Source organism: Piliocolobus tephrosceles, chromosome 2, assembly GCF_002776525.5.
Source record: "Piliocolobus tephrosceles isolate RC106 chromosome 2, ASM277652v3, whole genome shotgun sequence".
NCBI lineage: Eukaryota > Metazoa > Chordata > Mammalia > Primates > Cercopithecidae > Piliocolobus > Piliocolobus tephrosceles.
In genome coordinates, this window is record NC_045435.1 from 164,644,482 (window position 1) to 164,655,860 (window position 11,379).

Here is an 11,379-nt window from a genome sequence, read left to right on the forward strand (position 1 = left end):
GGGCAAGAACCCTGACCTCTTATTTGTGTGCCCCAACCTCTTATTTTTGCACCCCAATCCCTTATTTCCACGCCCCAACCCCTTTCCCACTTTTCTGGAAAGCAAGAACCCCCAAACTCCTTCTCTCTGTGTCTCTACTCTCTTCACTTTGGGCAACCTTTCACCCTCCATTCCTCCTTCTTCTCCCTTAGCCTGTATTCTCAAGAACTTAAAACATCTTCAACTCACACCTGACCTAAAACCTAAATGCCTTATTTTCTTCTACAATGCCGCTTGACCCCAATACAAACTCGACAGTAGTTCCCAATAGCCAGAAAATGGCACTTTCAATTTTTCCATCCTACAAGATCTAAATAATTCTTGTCATAAAATAGGCAAACGGTCTGAGGTGCCCAACGTCCAGGCGTTCTTTTACACATCAGTCCCTCCCTAGTCTCTGTTCCCAACACAACTCATCCCAAATCTTCCTTCTTTCCCTCCCTCCTGTCCCCTCAGCCCCAACCCCAAGCATTGCTGAGTCTTTCTAATCTTCCTTTTTTAGACCCATCTGACCTCTCCCCTCCTCGCCAGGCCAAGCTAGGTCCCAATTTTTCCTCAGCCTCTGCTCTCCCACTCTATAATTATTTTATCACCTCCCCTCCTCACACCTGGTCTGGCTTACAGTTTTGTTCCTTGACTAGCCCTTCCCCACCTGCCCAGCTATTTCATCTTTAAAAAGTGGCTAAAGCTAAAGGCATAGTCAAGGTTAATGCTCCTTTTTCTTTACCTGACCTCTCCCAAATCAATTAGTGTTTAGACTCTTTTTCATCAAATGTGAAAAACCCAGCCCAGTTCATGGCCCATTTAGCAGCAACCCTGAGAAGCTTTTCAACTCTAGACCCAGAAAGGTCAGAAGGCCGTCTTATTCTTAATATGCATTTTATTTTATTACCTAATCTGCTCCTGACATTAAATAAACCTCCAAAAATTAAATTCTGGTCCTCAAACCACACAACAGGACTTAATGAACATCGCCTTCAAGGTGTACAATAATAAAGGCAGCCAAGTAGCAGTTTATTTCTGAGTTGCAATTCCTTGCCTCCACTGTGAGACAAACCCCAGCCACATCTCCAGCACACAACTCCAAACGCCCGAACCGCAGCTGCCAGAGGTTCCTCCAGAACCTCCTCCCCCAGGAGCTTGCTACAAGTGCCAGAAATCTGGCTACTGGGCCAAGGAATACCCGCAGCCCAGGATTCCTCCTAAGCCATGTCCCATCTGTGTGGGACCCCACTGGAAATTGGACTGTTCATCTCATCTGGCAGCCACTCCCAGAGCCTGTGGAGCTCTGGCCCAAGGCTGTCTGACTGACTCCTTCCCAGAGCTTCTCGGCTTAGCGGCTGAAGACTGACGCTGCCCCATCCCCTCGGAAGCCTCCTGGACCATCACAGATGCTTTGGGTAACACTTAAAGTGGAAGGTAGGTCCTTCCCCTTCTTAATTAATATGGAGGCTACACCCTCCACATTACCTTCCTTTCAAGGGCCTGTTTCCTTTGCCTCCATAAGTGTTGTGGGTATTGATGGCCAGGCTTCTAAACCTCTTAAAACTCCCCAACTCTGGTGCCAACTTGGACAACATTCTTTTATGCACTCCTTTTTAGTTATCCCCACCTGCCCAGCTCCCTTATTAGGTCAAGACATTTTAACTAAATTATCTGTTTCCCTGACTATTCCTAGGCTATAGCCACACCTCATTGCCGCCTTTCCCCCCGGTTCAAAGCCTCCTTCACATCCTACCCTCGTATCCCCCCCCCCACCTTAACCTACAAGTATGGGACATCTCTACTCCTTCCCTGGCAACCGATCACATGCCCATTACTACCCCATTAAAACTCAATCACCCTTACCCCGCTCAATGCCAATATCCCATCCCACAGCTGGAAAACCTATAAACTCTCCTTACAATTTCCCCATTTTACCTGTCCAAAAACCAGACAAGTCTTACAGATTAGTTCAAGATCTTCGCCTTATCAACCAAATTGTTTTCCCTATCCACCCTGTGGTGCCAACCCATACACTCTTTTGTCCTCAATATCTTCCTCCACAACTCACTATTACGTTCTTGATCTTAAAGATGCTTTTTCACTATTCCCCTGCACCCTTCCTCCCAGCCTCTCTTTGCTTTCACTTAAAGTGACCGTGACACCCATCAGGCTCAGCAAATTACCTGGGCTGTACTGCTGCAAGGCCTCACGGACAGCCCCTATTACTTTCAATTACAGATGAAATTTCTTCCTCATCTGTTACCTATCTCGGCATAATTCTCATAAATACACACTTACTCTCCCTGCTGCTCGTGTCCAGCTAATCTCCCAAACCCCAATCCCTTCTACAAAACAACAACTCCTTTCCTTCCTAGGCATGGTTAGTGTGGTCAGAATTCTTACACAAGAGCCGGGACCGCTTCCTATAGCCTTTCTGTCCAAATGACCTTACTGTTTTAGCCTAGTCCTCATGTGTGCACGCAGCGGCTGCCACTGCTTTAATACGTTAGTGGCCCTAAAAAAATCACAAACTATGCTCAACTCTCTACAGTTCTTATAACTTCCAAAATCTATTTTCTTCCCCCAACCATCACTCAGGACAATGCTTATGCTGATAAGGCAGCTAAAAAAACAGCTAGCATTCCAACTTCTATCCCTCACGGCAGTTTTCCTCCTTCACATCGGCTACTCCCACCTACTCCCCCGCTGAAACTTCCACCTATCAGTCTCTTCCCACACAAGGCAAATAGTTCTTAGACCAAGGAAAATATCTCCTTCCAGCTTCACGAGGCCCATTCTATTCTGTTGTCATTTCATAACCTCTTCCATGTAGGTTACAAGCCGCTAGCCCACCTCTTAGAACCTCTCATTTCCTTTCTATCATGGAAATCTATCCTCAAGGAGATCACTTCTCAGTGTTCCATCTGCTATTCAACTACCCCTCAGGGATTATTCAGGCCCCCTCCCTTTCCTACACATCAAGCTCGAGGATTTGCCCCTGCCCAGGACTGGCAAACTGATTTTACTCACATGCCCTGAGTCAGAAAATGGAAATATCTCTTAGTCTGGGTAGACAGTTCCACTGGATGGGTAGAGGCCTTTCCCACAGGGTCTGAGAAGACCACCGTGGTCATTTCAGACATAATTCCTCAGTTTGGCCTTCCTACCTCTATACAGTCTGATAACGGACCAGCCTTTAATAGTCAAATCAACCAAGCAGTTTCTCAGGCTCTTAGTATTCAGTGAAACCTTTATACCCTTTACCGTCCTCAATCTTCAGGGAAGGTAGAACAGACTAATGGTCTTTTAAAAACACACCTCACTAGGCTCAGTCACCAACTTAAAAAGGACTAGACAATACTTTTACCACTTTCCCTTCTCAGAATTCAGGCCTGTCCTCGGAATGCTACAGGTTCCAGCCCATTCGAGCTCCTGTGTGGACACTCCTTTTTATTAAGTCCCAGTCTTGTTCCAGACACCAGACCAACTTGGACTGCAACCCAAAAAACTTGTCATCCCTGCTATCTTCTGTCTAGTCATACTCTTATTCACCATTCTCATCTACTCATAAATGCCCTGCTCGTGTTTACACTGCTAGTTTACACTATTTCTCCAAGTCATCACAACTGATATCTCCTAGTGCTATCCCAAACCACCACTCTAAATTCCCTCTTAAAGTAAATAAATAATCTTTGCTAGCAAAGCTATGCTGAGTATCCTTAAGCACTCTCTAATTAGATGTTCTAGGTCCTCCCAACTCTTAGTCCATTTAGTTTTTCAATTCATACAAAACTGCATCCAGGCCATCACCAATCATTCTATGTGACAAATGCTTCTTCTAACAACCCCACAATATCACCCCTTAACACAAGATCTCCCTTCAGCTTAATCTCTCCCACTCTAGGTTCCAACGCTGCCCCTACTCCCGCTTGAAGCAGCGTTGAGAAACATCGCCCATTCTCTCTCCATACCACCCCCCCAAAATATTTTTACTGCCCCAACACTTCAACACTATTTTGTTTTATTTTTCTTATTAATATAATAAGGCAGGAATGGGGCACAAAAATAAGAGGTTGGGGTTCTTGCCCCTCCCCCAGAAAAGCAGAGAAGGGGCAGAGACAGGGAGAGAAGGGGTCAGGGTGCTTGCCCCTCCCCCAGAAAAGCAGAGAAGGGGTAGAAACACGGAGAGAAGGGGTTGAGGTGCTTGCCCCTCCCACAGAAAAGCAGAGAAGGGGTAGAGACAGGGAGAGAAGGGGGTCGGGGTGCTTGCCCCTCCCCCAGAAAAGCGGGACTTGCCGCTAAGGGTGAAGGACCAAGGCAGGCGTCCCTGCGGCGTGGTCAGACACCTCTGAAACGTGGGCGAGTAATCAGAGAGGCGTCCCTGCAATGATTAAACACCAAGGGAAGGCTGCCTTCCCCAGTCAGTGATGGGTGCCAGCATTTTGGGTCCACAGATAAAACATGTCTCCTTTGTTTCTACCAGAAAATGAAAGGAATTGAAATTAAGAGAAGGGAGAGATTGAATGGTGGTGCCAAGATTGAAAGGAGAAAGAGGTTGAGGGATAGTGAGAGAGGTTGGAGAAGAGAGTAAAAAGAGGCCGCTTATGTAATTTAATATTGGTGAGATGTTCCTTGGGCTGGTTGGTCTGAGGACCAGAGGTCATAGTTGGATCTTTCTCACGGAGCAAAGAGCAGGAGGACAGGGGATTGATCTCCCAAGGGAGGTTCCCTGATCCGAGTCACGGCACCAAAATGTCATGCGCTTCCGTGTGAAGAGACCACCAAACAGCCTTTGGGTGAGCAACATGGCTGTTTATTTCACCTGGGTGCAGGCGGGCTAAGTCCAAAAAGAGAGTCAGTGAAGGGAGATAAGGGTGGGACCGTTTTATAGGATTTGGGTAGGTAAAGGAAAATTACAGTCAAAGGGGGTTGTTCTCTGGCGGACAGGAGTGGAGGTCACAAGGTGCTCAGTGGGGGAGTTTTTGAGCCAGGATGAGCCAGGAAAAGGACTTTCACAAGGTAATGTCATCACTTAAGGCAAGGACTGGCCATTTTCACTTATTTTGTGGTGGAATGTCATCAGTTAAGGCAGGGCAGGGCATTTTCACTTCTTTTGTGACCCTTCAGTTACTTCAGGCCATGTGGGCGTATACATGCAAGTCACAGGGGATGCGATGGCTTGGCTTGGGCTCAGAGGCCTGACATACAGGATCTCATTTTTTTTTTTATGGCTGAATAGTACTCCATTATGTGTAAGTACCATATTTTCTTTATCCATTTCATCTATCGATGGACACTTAGGTTGCTTCCAAATGTTGGTTATTGTGAATAGTGCTGCAATAAACATGGGAATGCAGATAGCTCTTCGATGTACTTATTTCCTTTCTTTGGGGTAGTCCATTGTTATTGATTCAGAGGCCACTGCTGCTGTGTACTGCATTACCTGGTGGCCTTATCCTTCATCTGACCCAGCTGCTACATCTTAGATTCTGGGCTGGACAGCTCTCCCAGGCTCTTTCTCCACCACTGCCACTTCTTACACATTATCCTCTTACAGCAGGCCCAGGATTACAAATCCTTATACCAGCCTCCCACACTCTCAAGAGATTTGATTGCAGCTCCTCAGGGCTGGATCAGAAATCACATGAAGGTTATCATTCTCTGGGGAATAATGTCATACCCCAAAGGGAAATGAATGGTGCCTCAGGACTGAACCCAGTGACCTCAATGCCCTCCTTCCTCCAAAGAAACTAATCAGTGTCCCTTTCTCCTAGGGTGACCAACAATCCCAGTTTTCCCTTGACTGAGGAATCTCTTGGAACACAGGACTTTCACTGTTAAAATCAGGAGTTGGTAGGGCAAGCTGGAACAGTTGGTCACCCTATTCCTTTCAGGAGCTGCAAGTGCTCCTACCAACGTGTTTGGGCCTAATCATCATCCCAACCTCCTTCTCACTAGTCTTCCTAGAGGCTCTCGGATTCTGCAAGTAACTTCCATTGGGGACTCTGGCTACATCATGTTTTGGTGTCAGTTGCTGGTTTTAGACAGTGAACTCCTTGAAAGCAGGGATGGGGCCTTAGTCTTTTTTCCTCAAGGCACAGAAAGTATTCAACGACTTGGCCGAACACGGTGGCTCACCCCTGTAATACCAGCACTTTGAGAGGGCCAAGGTGGGCAGATCACTTGAGGCCAGGAGTTCAAGACCAGCCTGCCCAACATGGCAAGACCCCATCTCTACTAAAAATACAAAAATTAGCTGGGCATGGTAGCCCATGCCTATAATCCCAGCTACGTGGGAGGCTGAGGCATGAGAATCACTTGAACCCGGGAGGCAGAGGTTGCAGTGAGCCGAGATTGCACCACTGCACTCCAGCCTGGGTGATAGAGCGAGACTGTCAGAAAGAAAGAAAGAGAGAGGAAGGAAGGAAGGAAGGAAGGAAGGAAGGAAGGAAGGAAGGAAGGAAGGAAGGAGAAGAGAGAAGGATAAAGAAAATAAGGAAAGAAAAGGAAATGAAAGAAAAGGAAATGAACGGAAGGAAGGAAGGAAGAAGTATTCAATGACTGAATAAACAAACAAATATATACAAGTCCCTACCAGATCTCATCTTCTGCCTGACTTGGCCACAAAACACAGAGGGCACTGGGCCCTTCCTAATCTCTGCACTATGCTGGGCACATTGTAATGTGACCACCAATGCAGATCATCCAACCTGAACAGAAGGCCTGGGGTTGAGCCAGCTGCCCTGAATAACCATGTGACCATTAACCCACCTCCTTTTTCTTAACCCTTGTTTTATGAGCCCTGCCTCTTTTGGAGTGGACCTCTGTCTCAGTTTCCTGATTTGACTATCTGGAACCCAGACCCCTCTGCAGGACAGAGGTAGATGAGCTGCTGTGGAGTTAATGAAGCTTAAGCTTCACGCCCCTCCCTGGCATGGGCCCCTGCCAAGGCCCTGAGAAGAGCCCTAGCAAACTGTTCACAGTCTATGTTTTAAAGCATTTGAAAAGTGAAATACATATATATTTTTTTTTTTTAATGTTTTTTTTTTTTTTTCCTTAAAGGGGTTTCCCCAAGTTTTACAAGCTTCAGGTCCTGCAAAACCTTAATTTTTTCCCCCACTTACATACTCCTCAGAAATTCATTCTTTTCTAAGCCTGGACTCCCTCTCCTGGATCCCCATGTTGTGGTCTGGAAGGCTGCCATGTACCCATTCTGAGTACCAGAACTCCCCACTCACCATTCTGAAGCCCCTGGAGTATGATAGCTGCTGAGACTGTCTATCTTCCCTTGACAATTGTTATATGTAAAATGTTTGTTTCTTGGTACTGCAAGGAAAAATCAACATTTAGACAATAAGTTTCCTCAGCTAAGTAATTTTACTTTCTGCAGAAAGGGTGCTGCCCGTTAGTAATCCTGCCATGAGAGCACAATGAACAAAGGAAAGGCAGGCATATTTATTCCTTATGTACTGGGTCCTTACTGCTGTGTCTGATGTCCATTGGTTGGAGCCAGACCTCACAATCTAAACTGAACCCAATTGGCTAACAGCTTAAAAGCTTTTTTTTTTTTTTAAATTATTATCTTTTTTATTATTATACTTTAAGTTCTAGGGTACATGTGCATAACGTGCAGGTTTGTTACATATGTATACTTGTGCCATGTTGGTGTGCTGCACCCATCAACTCGTCAGCACCCATCAACTTGTCATTTACATCAGGTATAACTCCCAGTGCAATCCCTCCCCTCTCCTCATGATAGGCCCCGGTGTGTGATGTTCCCCTTCCCGAGTCCAAGTGATGTCATTGTTCAGTTCCCACCTATGAGTGAGAACATGCGGTGTTTGGTTTTCTCTTCTTGTGATAGTTTGCTAAGAATGATGGTTTCCAGTTGCATCCATGTCCCTATAAAGAACGCAAACTCATCCTTTTTTATGGCTGCATAGTATTCCATAGTGTATATGTGCCACATTTTCTTAATCCAGTCTGTCACTGATGGACATTTGGGTTGATTCCAAGTCTTTGCTATTGTGAATAGTGCCACAATAAACATACGTGTGCATGTGTCTTTATAGCAGCATGATTTATGATCCTTTGGGTATATACCCAGTAATGGGATGGCTGGGTCATATGGTACATCTAGTTCTAGATCCTTGAGGAATCGCCATACTGTTTTCCATAATGGTTGAACTAGTTTACAATCCCACCAACAGTGTAAAAGTGTTCCTATTTCTCCACATCCTCTCCAGCACCTATTATTTCCTGACTTTTTAATGATTGCCATTCTAACTGGTGTGAGATGGTATCTCATTGTGGTTTTGATTTGCATTTCTCTGATGGCCAGTGATGATGAACATTTTTTCATGTGTGTGTTGGCTATATGAATGTCTTCTTTTGAGAAATGTCTGTTCATATCCTTTGCCCACTTTTTGATGGGGTTGTTTGTTTTTTTCTTGTAAATTTGTTTGAGTTCTTTGTAGGTTCTGGATTTTAGCCCTTTGTCAGATGAGTAGATTGCAAAAATTTTCTCCCATTCTGTAGGTTGCCTGTTCACTCTGATGGTAGTTTCTTTTGCTGTGCAGAAGCTCTTTAGTTTAATTAGATCCCATTTGTCAATTTTGGCTTTTGCTGCCGTTGCTTTTGGTGTTTTAGACATGAAGTCCTTGCCCATGCCTATGTCCTGAATGGTACTACCTAGATTTTCTTCTAGGGTTTTTATGGTATTAGGTCTAACATTTAAGTCTCTAATCCATCTTGAATTAATTTTCGTATAAGGAGTAAGGAAAGGATTCAGTTTCAGCTTTCTACTTATGGCTAGCCAATTTTCCCAGCACCATTTATTAAATAGGGAATCCTTTCCCCATTTCTTGTTTCTCTCAGGTTTGTCAAAGATCAGATGGCTGTAGATGTGTGGTATTATTTCTGAGGACTCTGTTCTGTTCCATTGGTCTATATCTATGTTTTGGTACCAGTACCATGCTGTTTTGGTTACTGTAGCCTTGTAGTACAGTTTGAAGTCAGGTAGCGTGATGCCTCCAGCTTTGTTCTTTTGACTTAGGATTGTCTTGGCTTTTGTAAATAGGTAAAAGCAATGGAGAACAGAGGCAAAGAGGAAGTTGCTTAAAAAGGACTTAGAAAAGTAATAATATTCCCAAATAAGGAAGGGGCATAGGCTGTGAGCTGGGACATGCTTGTGAGCACGTCCAGCACAAATATCTTGGTTAAAGAACAAGGACATAGAATGTACTACATGCCTATGAGCACATCTAGCACAAGTATATTGGTTAAAGTACAAGGACATAGAATGTACTACATGCCTATGAGCACATCTAGCACAAGTATATTGGTTAAAGTACAAGGACATAGAATGTACTTATTCCCTTATTAATAGCTACATAGGATAGGGCTTAACAAAAAGTTATTAAGAAAAAGCAATAAGGCTTTGAAGAAAGTTAGTCTTTAAGAGAAACTATTATTTCTAATATTTGTTATTATTATTATTATTATCTTCTAACAAAAAGGGAAACTTTGAAGAGGAACTTTTTACTTTCCACAACAACTCTTGAGTGTTACAGTTTTAAACACTGGCTTCTGGGCTGGGTGAGGTGGCTCACGCCTGTAATCCCAGCACTTTGGGAGCCCGAGGCAGGTGGATCATGAGGTCAGGAGTTCAAGACCAGCCTGGCCAACATAGTGAAACCCCGTCTCTACTAAAAATACAAAAATTGGCCGGGCATGGTGGCGTGCGCCTGTAGTCCCAGCTACTTGGGAGGCTGAAGCAGGAGGATCACTTGAACCCAGGGGGCAGAGGTTGCAGTAAGCCAAGATTGTGCCACTGCATTACAGCCTAGGTGACACAGTGACACAGCAAGACTCTGTCTCAAAAAAAAAGAAACAACAACAAAAAACAACAACAGCAACAAAAACACTGGCTTCCTTCCTTGGCACCACCTCTTTCAGCAGGCTAATTCCCTAAAGACTCGACCCAGGCCCATTCCTCACCACTGAAGAGTCCTAGCCTTGAAGGCTGGCCTTGAACACACTTCTTCACTGAAGTCCTAGCCTGCCTTGCTGTTAAGCCCATTCACTTCCTGAAGCAGTCAAACCAGAAGGAATGAGACCCAGAAACTTCAAATTCTCAGGACCCATATCCATCAAGATCTGAAGATAAAAGAAGACTTTGAGTCAGACCAAAATCGAGGGGAGAACTGGAAATTAAAAAGTAGAATAATGATACCAGAAAATCTGGACTAAAGGAAATTTCTTCATATCAAACAAATAAACACTGAGTTCCTCATGCTTCCTAGAAACCAAAGCAAGAAAGGAAGTATGAATTTTCTATCAGAGAGAAAGAAGTCATGTGAGTGACTGCTGTGTCGAACACTGCGTTTGTCCTTACACATACAATCCTGTATGTTCTCTTACTTAATTATCTCCAGAACCCAATGCGGGTCACTGGGTTACAGCAGGGAATAACCCCTCAAGGCTGCACAGACAGTATGTGATGAAAGCAGGGTCATTTCCCCTATACAGTAGTTCTTCAGAGGGGCTGAAACATCCAGTGTTTCCAGAGGTAAAGAATCAGGACTTACTCTGCCACCCAGATATGTTTGTGCAAACTTGACAGCATAGATGCCACCATGTCCGAGGCTGGCTTTTTCCAGCCTTCCCAGAGAGAGCTGAGTAGTGACTTGCCTACCTAAATCTTAAGGGGGTCTGGGGGAAGTGATGGCATCCCCATGGCTAAGCTGCAGGGAACCTTGGAAAGGGTTACTGTTTAATCCAGGGAAACCAGAGTTACAAAGCCACACCTGGCTAATTATGTGCCCATCTCCATGCTCTTAAAAGGCATCCAGTGTCAGAAACATGAGCAGGCTTCTTCCTCCCTCTCTTAAATTCTCCCCTCCTGAAGTGTATTGAGTGACAAGAAATCTTTTCATTCATTCACTTACTGATCTGTACAGGTCGTGGGCAGGAAGGAGCTATGTGGGGCACAGGTTTTGTGGACTCACTTTTTATGTTTATGAACAGCCAAAGCCTGGAAAGTTCTAAAGAGAGGCCATTGCCTAAGAAGAGCATCCATCATCTCATCTCAGTCACTATGTTTTACTTAGGGTCAGATGCCTTTTCCTCAACTAGGGACATTGTAAAATCTCAAGTGAGTGAGTTCTGTGGATTAAGAGTTAAACCACATTAGAGTTTGGCTGAAAACATTTGTGAATACAGACAAAACTTTATTTTTTGAGGAAAATGTTTGTATAAGGCAATTAAAATCCAAGGTAAAGAAATATTATACAAGGCCAGGCGTGGTGGCTCACCTGTAATACCAGCACTTTGGGAGGCCGAGGCAGGCGGATC